Source organism: Apodemus sylvaticus, chromosome 1 (genome assembly GCF_947179515.1).
Source record: "Apodemus sylvaticus chromosome 1, mApoSyl1.1, whole genome shotgun sequence".
Taxonomy (NCBI): Eukaryota; Metazoa; Chordata; class Mammalia; order Rodentia; family Muridae; genus Apodemus; species Apodemus sylvaticus.
In genome coordinates this window covers 186957485-186972145 of record NC_067472.1, presented here as the reverse complement: position 1 = coordinate 186972145, position 14661 = coordinate 186957485, and the positions used below count along the sequence as shown (strand labels likewise).

Sequence of the window (14661 nt, the reverse complement as noted above, 5' to 3'; positions counted from 1 at the left end):
GCATTAACCTAACTGCCTGTTTTATTCATTTATTATCTAGAATATCGAGCATATGACTGTCATCAATAAAATTCCCAATTTGGGCTGTCCACATGTCCTAATGAACAGAGTAATATGGGAAAACATCAAACTCTCAAAGGCCACTGATCATTGTGCTTTGTCCTCACAGTTCCTGCAGGAAGAGATCTTATAGAGAGTATGTGAAAGTTACTGAAAGCCTCATGAGAAGTCTATTTGTGGAAGTCACACTGAGCAGGAAGGAATAGGATCATGGCAGAAATGCTGTGAGAACCTGAGGGACAGCTCTGCTGACATCTCTAAATGCCCAATTCATAACAGCAGCTGTGATCATGGTTCACCATGAGATAACTGTAGCCATGGGAAAGCAATGGTCAGGAAGAGGTAGGTCTGTTATGGAGCAATGGACAGAATGCTGCATATTTCAGTCTTTATCATTGAAACAAGTCGCAAGGACAAAGTACTTTTTCTTTCATTGTAGCATCTTTTTTTTTTTCGTTTTCTTTTTTTCTTTTCCTTTTTTTTCAATTTTCTATATTCTTTGTTTAAATTCCAAATGATTTCCCCTTTCTTGATTTCCTGCTCCCTATAAGTACCATAAGCCTTCTTTCCTCTGCCCATTCCCCTCCCACTTCTCTGTCCTGGCAATCCCCTACATTGTTGCATAAAGCCTTTCCAGGAAGAGGGCACTCTCCTTCCCTCTTGGGAATCATTTGATATGTTAATTGTGTCTTGAGTATTCAAAGTTTCTGGGCTAATTAACATCCACTTATCAGTGACTACATTCTATGTGTATTATTTTGTGATTGGGTTACCTCACTTAGGATGATATTTTCCAGTTCCAACTATTTGCCTAAAAATTTAATGAATTCATTGTTTTTAATTGCTGAGTAGTATTCCATTGTGTAAATATACCACATTTTCTGTATCCATTCCTCCACTGAGGGACATCTGTATTCTTTCCAGCTTCTGGCTATTATAAATAAGGCCGCTATGAACATAATGGAGCAAGTGTCCTTATTGCATGCCAGGGAATCCTCTGGGTAAATGCCCAGGAGAGGTATAACAGGGTCCTCCAGAAGTGTCATGCCCAGTTTTCTTAGGAACCACCAGACTGATTTCCAGAGTGGTTGTACCAGCTTGCAATCCCACCAGCAGTGGAGGACTGTTCCTCTTTCTCTACATCCTTGCCAACACCTGCTGTCTCCTGTTTATTTTTATTCGATATATTCTTTATTTACATTTCAAGTGAGTTTTCCTTTCCTGGATGCCACCCTTCCTGAGAGTCCCATAAGCCCTCTTCCCTACCCCTGTTACCAAATCCACCCCTTCCCACTTCCATGTTCTGGTATTCCCTGACACTGTTGTACTGAGCTTTTCCAGGACTGGGGGCCACTTCTTCCTTCTACTTGGGCATCATTTGATATGTGCATTGTGTCTTGGGTATTCCAAGCTTCTGGTCTAATATCCACTTATCAGTGAGTGCATACCATGAGTGTTCTTTTGAGACTGGGTTACCTCACTTAGGGTGATATTTACCAGTTCCAACCATTTGCCTAAAAATTTAATGAAATCATTGTTTTTAATTGCTGAGTAGTATTCCGTTGTGTAAATATACCACATTTTCTGAATCCGTTCCTCCACACACCATCAAAAGGACACCATCAAAAGGACAAATCGGCAACCAACAAATTGGGAAAAGATCTTCACCAATCCTACATCAGATAGAGGGCTAATATCCAATATATATAAAGAACTCAAGAAGTTAGACTCCAGAAAACCAAACAACCCTATTAAAAATGGGGTACAGAGTTAAACAAGGAATTCTCACCTGAAGAACTTCAGATGGCAGAGAAAGATCTTAAAAAATGCTCAACTTCATTAGTCATTAGGGAAATCAAATCATAACAACCCTGAGTTTTCACCTTAAACCAGTCAGAATGGCTAAGATTAAAAATTCAGGAGACATCAGGGGTTGGAAAGGATGTGGAGAAAGAGGAACACTCCTCCACTGCTTGTGGGGTTGCAAATTGGTACAACCACTCTGGAAATCAGTCTGGTGGTTCCTCTGAAAACTGGGCACCTCACTTCCAGAAGATCCAGCTATACCACTCCTGGGCATATACCCAGAAGATTCCCCAGCATGTAATAAGGATCCATATTCCACTATGTTCATAGCAGCCCTATTTATAATTGCCAGAAGCTGGAAACAACCCAGGTATCCCTCAACAGAAGAGTGGATGCGAAAAATGTGGTATATATACACAATGGAGAACTATTCTGCCACAATGAAACAATGAATTCATGAAATTTGTAGGCAAATGGATGGAGCTGGAGAACATCATACTAAGTGAGGTAACCCAGACTCAAAAGATGAATCATGGTATGCACTCACTAATAAGTGGATATTAACCTAGAAAACTGGAATAACCAAAACATAATCCAAACATCAAATGAGGTACAAGAAGAACCGAGGAGTGGCCCCTTGTTCTGGAAAGACTCAGTGAAGCAGTGTAGGGCAAAACCAGAATGGGGAAGTGGGAAGGGTTGGGTGGGAGGACAGGGGGAGAGAAAGGGGCTTATGGGACTTTCGGGGAGTGGGAAGGCTAGAAAAGCAGAAACAATTGGAAATGTAAATAAAAAATATATCGAATTAAAAAAATGGAAAAAAAAAAAGGATGGGATCCTGTAACCTGGGACGGAGCTGTGTGGCAGGACACCATGAGGCTGGGAACTTTGAACTTTCAGATTCTCAAGGGCTTATATCACCCGAAGTAATAGACTTTCCACACTCCTTATAAGATGCACCCCTCTCCATACCCCTTGAAGTATAGGCTTTCTACCTCTGACTGAGGAAATTAATCCTTCATTGTCTTCAGTGACTTTATAATTGTTATTGTTTGTTATCTTCAATGCAGCAAATTTTATCTTGCTCTCCTCTCTTTTACCCTGGAGAACAAGATGTTTTATCCATAGAAGGCTTAGCCTATATTTAATTAAATATCACCACCTCCAAAGATCTGAATTTGTAATGTGTTTTCTCACTTCAAATGTTTAGGTATGGGACTTGAATACCTGAGGTTTCCAAGACTTTTATAATGAAGGAGTGTTGGATTTTGTCAAATGCTTTCTCAGTATCTAATGAGATGATTGTGTGTTTTTTCCTTGAGTTTGTTTATATGGTGGATTATATAAATGGATTTCCATATATGGAACCATCGTGCATTCCTGGGATGAAGACTACTGGATCATGGTGAATGATCATTTTGATGTGTTCTTGGATTTTTTTTGCAAGAATTTTGCATCAATATTCATAAAGGAAATTGCTCTGAAGTTCTCTTTCTATGTTGGGCCTTTGTGTGATTTAGGTATAAGCATAATTGTGGCTTCATAGAACAAATTGTGTAGCATTCCTTCTGTTTCTATTTTGTGGAATAATTTGAAGAGTATTGGAATTAGGTCTTCATTGAAGGTCTGATAAAATTCTGCACCAAACCCACAGAAAAAACCACACAATCGTCTCATTAGATACTGAGAAAGCATTTGACAAAACCCAACACTCCTTCAGGGTAAAAGTCTTGGAAACAGCAGGAATTCAAGTCCCATACCTAAACATAGTGAAGGGAATATACAGGAAACCAGTAGCCAACATCAAACTAAATGAAGAGAAATTAGAAGCAATCCAACTAAAATCAGGGAGTTGACAAGGCTGCCTACTCTCCTCCTACCTATTCAATATAGTACTTGAAGTCCTAGCCAGAGCAATTAGACAACAAGGAAGTCAAACGGATAAAAATTGGAAAGGAAGAAGTCAAAATATCACTATTAGCAGACAATATGATAGTCTACTTAAAATTCCACCAGTGAACTCCTAAACCTGATAATGAACTTCATCAAGATGGCTGGATATACAATAAACTCAACCAAATCAATAACCTTCCTCTACTCAAAGGACAAACGGGCTGAGAAAGAAATTAGGGAGTACTGTTGAGTGTGGGTAAGCAGAAGCACCAATTTAGCAGCTGGGACTCAAAAGCAATGGTGGCTATTGATACAGAATGAGATTAGGCCCAGAAAAGACATCACCAGATAGAGAAAAGAAAAAAAGAGTAGTCAAATATATCTATTTTTTCTGTAGCCTCAAAACATCATTTTTCAAAGTTGAGGTCAAGGTCAAGAGAAAGAAAACAAAAATTAGTTAATGATGGAAGCAAGCACAGGAGCCTGAGCAGAAGCAAAGATTCAAGAATCCAAAGATAAGGCCTCTAAGAGACACAAGTCTGAGGAGCACAATGACAAAGAACACTCTACTGACAAAGGAAGAGAATGATTAAATTCATCTGGGAATGGTGAGGACAGACACAAACACAAAGAAAGGAAGTCATCATGGGGCAGAAGTTAGATCAAGTTAAAGACACTACAGCAGTAGAAACAGGGAAAGGAAGAAGTCTTGCTCAAGAAGTAGGGATTGGAAAATCAATCCCAACCCAGAAGCAGAGGCAGGAAGATGTCACCATCTAGAGGCAGATATAGAAAAAGAAGGATCAGAACATTCTCCTGATTAAGATCCATACACAGGCATAGGACTAGAACAAGGAGCAGAACACGCAGTTGAAGTCAAGATAGAAGAGGATAAAAAAAAAAAAAACCAAGAAGATTTAGCAGAAGCCTAAGCCAGACACCTAGTCCAACTCCCTTCATTGGCAGAAACACAGCAATTTACCCATGAAGATTAGCTAGAAGAAAAAGGACAAAGAAACTATAAGAACAAAAAATGAAATGGTCAAAATCAGAAACAACAAGAAATGGCTGCAGTGGCTGCAGCAACTGGAGGCAGTGTTGAAATCAGGAACCCAGGTTACCCAGGTTACTCCTCAGATAGCTATGGCCGCCCAAATAGTGGCCCTGGAAGCTAAAGCCTTGGCAGAGACAGGTATAGCAGCAGTGCCCAGTTACTATAACCCAGCAGCTGTGAATCCAGTGAAATTTGCTGAGCAAGAGAAAGAGGAAAATGCTCTGGCAAGGCAAGAAAGAAGGCAACAAATGTCAGTCTGCTGAAATCTTAAAAAAATGAATTTTGGAAACAAGGACCAAAATGTCAAATTTAGGAAGTTAATGGGCATGAAGAGTGAAGATGAAGTTGTCTATAGCTCCATTGATAAAGAAAGTTAAAAGACTTTGAAGCAACAAGAAGTTTCTTTTGAAATCTTGATGCTCAGTATGATTGCAAACCCACACACAAAGAGAAACAGGTTTGGGTTTCACATCTTCAATGTGTGAAGTTTGGAAAATATCCATTTGGACTTTATAGACTTGGTCTGATGTTAGGACCTTGTTCACCAAACAGCTAGTATTATAACTGACTTGGGTGTTGCATTGACATTAATTTATTGAAAAATATTACTTTTTTGTAAATATCAGATCAGTGATACTGGTGTCAGTGTTGTAATCAGGTTGAACCCACTTCTATTAAACTTGACAGGACTCTAGAAGGACAATAGTTTTTAGTTCATGAATTCTACTTTTCAAATATATTAAAGCTTTGGGTGGGATAAAATCTCATACATAGATTTTCTCGTGTCCCCTGTCTTCTATACTTTTGACTTAACCTAGCACAGTTATTTCCATTTCTTGAAAAATGAAGCCAACGTTTCTGTAGATGTCCTTTAGAAGGTCTGGCCATGTGGCACATAATCCTGCACACAAGCTGGGCAGTGATGATAAAAAATGGAAAGGGGATAAGACTTGAAATGTGAATAAAGAAAATGTGCAATTGAAAAAAGGGAATTAGGGAGGTGACACCCTTCACAATAGTCACAAATAACATAAAATACCTTGGTGTGACTCTAACCAAGCAAGTGAAAGATCTGTGTGATAAGAACTTGGAGTCTCTGGAGAAAGAACTCAAAGATGGAAAGATCTCACGTGCTCGTGGATTGGCAGGATTAATATAGTAAGACTAGCCATCTTACTGAAAGAGACCTACAGAGTCAGTGCAATCCCCACCAAAACACCAACTCAATTCTTCATAGAGTTAGAAAGAGCAATTAGCAAATTCATTAAGAATAACAAAAAGCCCAGGAGAGTGAAAACTATTTTCAACAATAAAAGAATTTCAGGGGGAATAACCATCCCTGACATCAAGCTGTATTACAAAGCAATAATGACAAAAATTGCATGGTATTGATACAGAGACAGGAAGGTATAATAAGGAACAAAACTGAAGATCCAGAAATGAACCCACACACCTATGGCCACTTGATCTTAGACAAAGGAGCTAAAAAACATCCGGTGGAAAAAAGACAGCATTTTTAACAAATGGTGCTGGGTCAACTGGAGATCTGCATGCAAAAATGCAAATCAACCTATTCTGATCTCCATGTACAAAGCTCAAGTCTAAGTGGATCAAGGACCTTCACATGAATCCAGATACATTGAAGCTTATAGAGGAGAAAGTGGGGAAGAGCCTTGAATATGTCAGCACAGGGAAAAATTTCCTGAACAGAAGAGCACCAATGGCTTATCCTCTAAGAACAAGAATCGAAGAAAGTGACCTCATAAAATTGCAAAGCTCCTGTAAGGCAAAGGACACTGTCAACAGGAAAAAATGGAAGCCAACAGATTGGGAAAAGATCTTTACCAATCCTGATACATACATCTGATAGAGGGCTAATATCCAATGTATACAAAGAACCTTAGAAGTGAGACTCTAGAGTCAATTAAAACTGTTAAAAAATGAGGTACACAATGATACAGAGAATTCTCGACTGAGGAAACTTGAATGGCTGTGAAGCACATAAAAAAATGTTCTATATCCTTAGTTATCAGGGAAATGCAAATCAAAACGATCCTGAGATTCCACCTCACACCAGTCACAATGGCTAAGATGAAAAACTCAGGGGATAGCAGATGTTGTCAAGGATGCAGAGAAAGAGAAACACTCCTCCATTGCTGGTGGTATTGCAAGTTGGGACAACCAATCTGGAAATCAGTTTGGAGCTTCATCAGAAAATTAGACATAGTACTGCCTGAGGACCCAGGTATATCATTCCTGGGCATATACCCAGAAGATGCTCCAACATGCAATAAGGACACATGTTCCACTATGTTCATAGAAGCCTAATTTATAATAGCCAGAAGCTGGAAAGAAACCAGATGTCCTTCATCATAGTAGTGGATAAAAAAAAAAGGTATATTTACACAATGGAATACTACACAGCTATTAAAAACAACTTCATGAAATTCTCAAGTTTTCAAGTTTTCTCTTGAGAAAAGCTGGCATGGATAGCAGTCACACTCAGAATGAAAATTTTAAATCCCATTCATTTTCCTTCAAATTTCATGGTTTCCTTGTTTTTAATAGCTGAATGATATTTCAGTTTGTAAATATGCCACATTTTCCTAATCCATTTTTCAGTTGAAGTCCATCCTGGTTGTTTTCTGTTTATAGCTTTTACAAATAAAGGGTACATCTCCCCACTCTTGGGCATTTTGAATAAGGGCATCCTCAATGAATCCTACAAGCCTCTCACATCCCAGGTCTATGGGAATTTCTAGAGGTTCCCCTTACCCTACCCCACCCCCACAGCTGCATATTTCCATTCATTTTTCAGGCCCTCTGGGCTTCTCTCCTGTCTCTCCTCAAACCTGATCCTGCTCCATTTTCCCTCCCCTCTCCACCCAGGTCCCTGCATTCCTCTGCCTCCTGGGATTATTGTGTTCCCCTTTCGTTTTCTTTTCTTTTTCTTTTTCTTTTCCTTTTCTTTTTCTTTCTTTTTCTTTCTTTTTCTTTTCTTGTCTTTCTTTCTTTCTTTCTTTCTTTCTTTCTTTCTTTCTTTCTTTCTTTCTTTCTTTCTTTCTTTCTTTCTTTCTTTCTTTCTTTCTTTCTTTCTTTCTTTCTTTCCTTCTTTCTTTTTTTTGGTTTTTCCACATAGGGTTTCTCTGTGTAGCTCTGGCTGTCCTGAAACTCACTCTATAGACCAGGCTGGCCTCCAACTGAGAAATCCTCCTTCCTCTGTCTCCCAAGTGCTGGGATTAAAGGCTTGCACCACCACTGCCCAGCTGGGTGCCCCTTTCTAAACAAGGTTGAAGCATGCTCTCTTGGGCCTTCAGTATTGTTAAACTTCTTATGGACTGTGGGTTGTATCTTGGGGATTCTTTACATTTTGGTTAATATCCACTTATCAGTGAGTACATACTTTGAATGTCCCTTTAGGTGTGGGTTATCCCAGTCAGGATGATATTTTCTTTTCTTTTTTATTGAATATATTCTTCATTTACATTTCAAATGATATATCCTTTCCTTGTTTCTGCCCTCCCAGAAATCCCTCAATCCATCCTCCCTCCCACTGCCTCCCAGAAGCTGCCCCTCAACCCAACCCACTCCCACCTACCCCCTCTCCATTTCACCATGCTGGGGCATCTATTAAACCTTCATAGGACCATGGACCTTTCCTCCCATTGATGCCCAACAAGTCATTCCTCTACCACAATTTCACTTGGAACCATTCATAACCCTTGATTGATGGCTTAGTCCCTGGGAGCCCTTGGGGGTCTGATTGGCAGTCATTGGCGTTCTTCCCACGAGTAGGCAAACCCCTTCAGCTCCTCCAATCCTCCATCTAGCTTCTCCCTTGGGACCCCACGCTCAGCACAATGGTTGGTTGCTAGCATCAGCCTCTATCTATAAGGCTCTGACAGGGTCCCTCAGGAGACGGCCATATCAGGCTCCTTTCAGCAAGCACTTTTTGGCATTCACAATAGTGTCAGTGTTTGGTGACATTATAGGATGAATCCCCAGGTAGGACAGTCTTTTTGAGCATTTGAGCTAATATCCACTTATCAGTGAGTGCATACTGTGTGAGTTCTTTTGTGATTGGTTTACCTTAGTCAGGATGGCACTTTCTAGTTCCATCCATTTGCCTAACAATTTCATGAATTCATTCTTTTTAGTAGCTGAGTAGTACTCCATTGCATAATTATACCAATTTTTTGTACCCATTTCTCTTTGGAAAGACATCATCTGGGTTCTCTCCAGCTTCTGGCTATTATAAATAAGGCTTCTATGAACATAGTGAATCATGTGTCCTTATTACCAACTTGCAATCCCACCAGCAGTGGAGGAGTGTTCCTCTTTATCAACAGGAGAAAGATGATTAGCAACAGAGGGGCTCTAATCACCACAGACTTGGGGGTCTACTGAGAAGCTGACAAAGGGAACAACATGCTAGATTTAGAAGGTTGACTGGCTAGGAGGAGGAGGAGAGGGTCTGCTGGCAAGGTTGGGTTTAGACAAGTGAGGGGAGCAAATGAAGTAGAGGCTCCCCACTTAGCTAGAAGATCCCTTCCAAATAAGGGGACAGGACACACTGGTACTACCAAACAGGAAGGGTGAGAGGAACACCCCTAAAAATGCAACAAAGCAGTGGTGTTTGGTGAGGAAGGTAAGGTTGTCCTCCTACAATGACAACAGGGGAACAAGAATGAAAGGTGAGTTCCCAAAACTACATCAGGACTGAGTAAGTGGTCCCAGAGTCCAAGAGGAAGGAGATGGGCTGCCCAGATACCATGATGACTACCTCGGTTCTCTGGTGGTGATGGAAGCAGTCGGATCAAGGGAGCTCAGGCCTCTTCAGTCGTCCATAGGCAAGCCTAGATCATCAGCTGGAGGGCTACCTGAGAGTGATGTCCTTCTGTCCTGAGTCGCACAGGACAATTGATAGCCCAATAATCCTCCTCATGACACCTAGGTCATGGCCCTTTTGGATTGCAGGGTTAGGACAAGCCTTCATTCAATGACCTTGTTGATCACTCTTGTAGCAGGACCCTGGTGGTCCCTGAGCCTTAGAAGCCCAGGAAGCCTGGGCAGTGTCTGGGGATGGTCACACAGCCTTTGCCAGCATATGGTACTTTTGTCTGCAGGCCTCTTCATCTCTCTGATGCTACAATTTGCAGGTGAGTGCTAAGACTCCTTCCTGTGGAGGTAGGGGTTCCCTCTCCAAATGTCTGAGTTTGGCTTTAAAATGTCAGGGTAGCTCTGGGAAAAGAAGTATGTCATCAGGAATTGCTTACCTTCTGGGTTTTCAGGGTCTAAATTAGTATGTTGTAAAAGGGCCTTTGTAATGGTCTCTAAAAATCAAGACTGGTTTTCTTGTTTATCTTGGATGACCTCTTGGACTTTTTCAAAATTTGCTGATTTTAAGACTGCTCTACAGAGACCAGCCAGGAGGCATGTTATGAATCCATCTCTGGCTAAAATAACACCTAGGGAATTATAGCTCCATTGAGCATCCTGGTCAGGTACTATCTCAGATCTGATTGGATATGTTGGATTTGTTTGATGAGTCATGTCTGCATGTATTCTAGGGAAGGAGTCTGGAGAGGTCGAGCAAGGAAAGGTCAAGCTAAGATTGAGTAATACACTGAAATTCTTTAATGGAGGACAAAGAGTTAGAGGTATAGGATCCCAGTCTCTGTTCTATTTGGGAAAGTTCACTTAGTGAGAAAAGGACATGTACTCTGATTGGACCATCTACCCCAGCAACTTCCCTTAAAGGAAGGACTGCTGCTGGGTTGGGTTGGGTGGGGGAGGGGAGAAGTAGGGGTTTTAACTGTAGACTTAGGTGTGGTGGGAGGGCTGAAAGTAGGTACAGTGTGGAATGATTGGAGCGGCCTGTAGCTGGGCTAGGAGAGAAGGAGTCTGGAGAGGTCAAGCAAGGAGGCTCTGGGGAAGTCTGGTGAGAAGAGGAAGCTGAGGAGGCTGGGGTTTTAGGCCAGGTTGCAGAGACAAGTCTGCAGTGGTAAGGGGTGGTTCTTTAACTGGATTGAGGACTGTGGTGTCATCCTGAAGAGGTTGCATAGCTAGAAGAAGTTGATGGTACAAGAATTGCAGAGAGAGGGTTTGGACAGAAGATAGGTAAAAGTTTGAGCATAAAGGACCTCTTTCCATTTATTGGACCACTGGCAGTACACGTGAAGATCCCTTAAAATGACAGAATCAAATGTGACATTAAGTGGCTGTTTGCAGCCATTTTCTAATGGGTATTGATCTCAGACCTTATGGCAAAAGTCGGGTGTTAGTTTTAGAGATTTGAGATTTTCCAGGAGACATTTCAGAAGAAAACCTTGAGGTATGGCTGAAGGTGACAGATACTCATTGGGTGTGGGGATGTTACTGAACTATTCCTACACACATTCTGAGAAAAATTCAATAACTAATACAAATAAACAGTCAATCTAGACAAACAGGGTTGTCACAGGTATGCTAGTGGCTATGCGAGACCAGGACTCACAGGAAAAAACGATTTACCTAAGCTTAGGACTCCTCTACAGCAAAAAGAGAAAACCGCTTCATGAATAGCGTTTCTGAGAGGGAGGGGTCACCCAAGGGTTGAAGTCATGACCTGGGGTGTCGGCTGGAAGGCTGGTCATAGGGACCGTGGAAAGTCCATCCCCTGAGCCCATAGAGGGTGGCCGAATCTCTTTGGAGAAGGGACCCTGCCCTGGAAAACCTTACCAATCTGCTGATGCCTGTGTGAAGGTTTTGGTGATCTGGTGGCAGGAAAAGTGAGCCTATGCAGCTTGTTGACCTGTCCGGATGAGGTCGTGTGGGGTTTAACCCACGTGGCAGAGGCCAGACTGCTTGGTGGAGTCCTGGGCGCCCCGCAGCAGCAGTGGTGGTGGTGCTTGCAGTGGAGCTGCGAAAACGCCTGGGTGGTCACGCGCGAGTTTCAGCCTCAATGTTAGATGAAAAGCAGAGTACTCCTGGACAGATTACTCCAAGCCAGCACAGTGCTCACGTCGGTGGTCTTTATTGAAAGAGGAACTCCTGAAGGAGAAGGGAAGAACAGAGAGAGAGAGAGAGAGAGAGAGAGAGAGAGAGAGAGAGAGAGAGACAGAGACAGAGACAGAGAGAGAGACAGAGAGAGAGAGAGAGCGAGCGAGCTATGGGTCGTGGTCCGTGACTTTTATCTGAGCCATGATGTAGGTAACACAAGTAGTGTCGTGCAGGTAATGCAGGTAAAATGAATAACACAAGAGTTGGTGGCATGGGGTGGTTGCTGTGGCAACAGAGAAAGGTCTTGACGCCTAGGGATGATGTCATCACTGGGTTCAGAGGCTGGCTGTAAACAGCTTCTGGCGTTCCTGGATGGTTCCAATGCTAACAGTGATCAAGAGGACACGCTAAGTAAAGGTTGGTAATGGCATCTCAGACAAAATCCCAATGCTGCTCAGTCCTTTTCACAAAGGATGCTTAGTGGGAAGGAGTGAGCCTCTGCCAAAAGGCAATCCTGATAGACCCCTTCTGACAAGGTTCAGAGCTGTGGTGCAATATACCAGCGTAGGGATCTTTCACTATTTGCTAATTCATTGCAGAATCATTTACTAAATCCCATATTGCAAGCACCATAGATACAGAACCGAATTCTAGTCCTAAAGAAGCTAAAGGGCCCCTGGGTTGGAGATGCCATTGTGGTTCTGTCGTTCACAAATAGCCTTCACAAGAAGTAAATGTTTCCACAGCTCTTATTGGACAGCTGTGAAAAAGTGATGAGTGAGCCTCTATTCTGACATCTCCACGTCATTCACTGAAATCATCCCAATTCTGGAGAGAAGGTTTAGAGAAGACTCATGCCCTGGATTGCAGTCAGTTGTCTGCACGTTGCATCCCTGTACTCAACCACTGAAGCCCTGGACAGATCCCTGCTCCTCAGATGCTGAACTTCAGGCAGAGTGAGTCCACCTTCTGGGACCTGATCATGACTTCGCTCAGCTCTGGCACCAAGGGTGAGACATAGAATGAACAGCCACAGGGGCACCAACCATGAGTACCAGGAGAATAATAGAAAATCAGAAACGCAGAGTATTGGGAGCAGAGTCTGAGGCAGAGAGGGGGCTCTGAATGAAGGAAAGGGGGCAAGACAAGAAAGAGGAGAGAGAGAGAGAGAGAGAGAGAGAGAGAGAGAGAGAGAGAGAGAGAGAGAGAGAGAGAGAGAGAGAGAGACTCTGATCTCCTGCCTGATGCAGGGTGTCTTGGTGTCTGCAGTCAGCCCATCTCACTGTCATGTCTGACTCTCCACTCCTGTGTATGTCAATCACAGTGTACCAGTGTCAGCCTCTGCCCATGTCCCCGCCTCTTCCTTTAGCTCTGTGGCTTCACTGTTTATATGATTATTTACTGTTTATAATGCTTTTTTCTTCATATTCTTTTGTATATATTTGTTTCTTTGAAAATTCCATATATACTTATCATATTTACCCTTTTCTCCCAAACTGCTCCTAGATCTTCCCTCCTCTCATATTCATATCTGATTCTTTTTTTTAAATATTTTTATTTTCTATATTCTTTGTTTACATTCCAAATTATTTCCCCTTTCCCGGATCCCCCCTCCCCATATGTCCCATAAACCTTCTTCTCTCCATCCCTTCTCCAATCACTTCCCTCCTTTTTCTCTGTCCTTATATTCCCTTCAATGCTAGATCAATCCTTTCCAGGATCAGGACCTTCTCCATACTTCTTCATGGGAGTTATTTGTTATGCAATTTGTGCCTTGGGTATTCAGAGCTTCTGGGCTAATTAATATCCACTTATCAGAGATTGCATTCCATGTGTATTCTTTTGTGATTGGGTTACCTCACTTAGGATGATATTTTCCAGATCAAACCATTTGCCTAAACATTTTGTGAATTCATTGTTTCTAATTGCTGAGTAGTATTCCAATGTGTAAATATACCACATTTTCTGTATCCATTCCTCCTTTGAGGGGCATCTGGGTTCTTTCCAGCTTCTGGCTATTACAAATAAGGCTGCTATGAACATAATGGAGCATGTGTCTTTATTGCATGCCTGGGAATCCTTTGGGTATATGCCCAGTCATTTGGGAAATGCAGATCAAAACAACCCTGAGATTTCACCTTACACCAGTCAGAATGGCTAAGGTCAAAAACTCAGGAGACAGCAGCTGTTGGCGAGGATGTAAAGAAAGAGGAACACTCCTTCACTGCTGGTGGGGCAGTAAGATGGTACAACCAGTTTTGAAATCAGTCTGGAGGTTCCTCAGAAAACTGGACATGAGACTTCCAGAGGACCCTGCTATACCACTCCTGGGCATATAACCATCTGATTCTTGTAGTGTGTTATCATCTTCCTTTCTGTCTTCCTCCCTGTCTTCCTGTCTGTCCACCAGAAGGAGAGCTTCCTCCATCAGCTGCAGTGGGGCAGCTTTGACTGAATGAGGAAAAAAGAGGAGTGAATCCTTTCTGAAAATCTCATCTTCCAAAAGGAGAGACATTGGGATAGTTAAACTTGATTAGGTGAAAGCCAAGGACAGCATGAAGAAATATTTCTGCAATGCACCATGCTCAAAATTTGGTAGGTGTGAAGAAGCTAGCAGTGAATAATTTTATGGGGAGGCCAATAAAGGGGTGTGTGTGTGTGTGTGTGTGTGTGTGTGTGTGTGAATGAGAACATAGTTAGTGATCTGTGTGTAAGAAAAGGTCAGGGAGAAATGCACTCCTTTGTATGTTAATAATAGCATTATGAAGATGTAAAGAATATGGAGGAGAAAGTGTGGCCTTGCATTCTTTCCAGCTCCCATCCTGGTCACCCCACAGTCCACTGTGCTTTCCACAAATTCACTCAAG

General features: G+C 42.1%; 1 pseudogene; it reads left to right on the top strand.

The window, feature by feature from the left end:
• The first annotated feature begins 4056 nt into the window (after window positions 1-4056).
• On the top strand, window positions 4057-5329 carry LOC127664031 (arginine/serine-rich coiled-coil protein 2-like; annotated as a pseudogene).
• Window positions 5330-14661: the final 9332 nt, after the last annotated feature.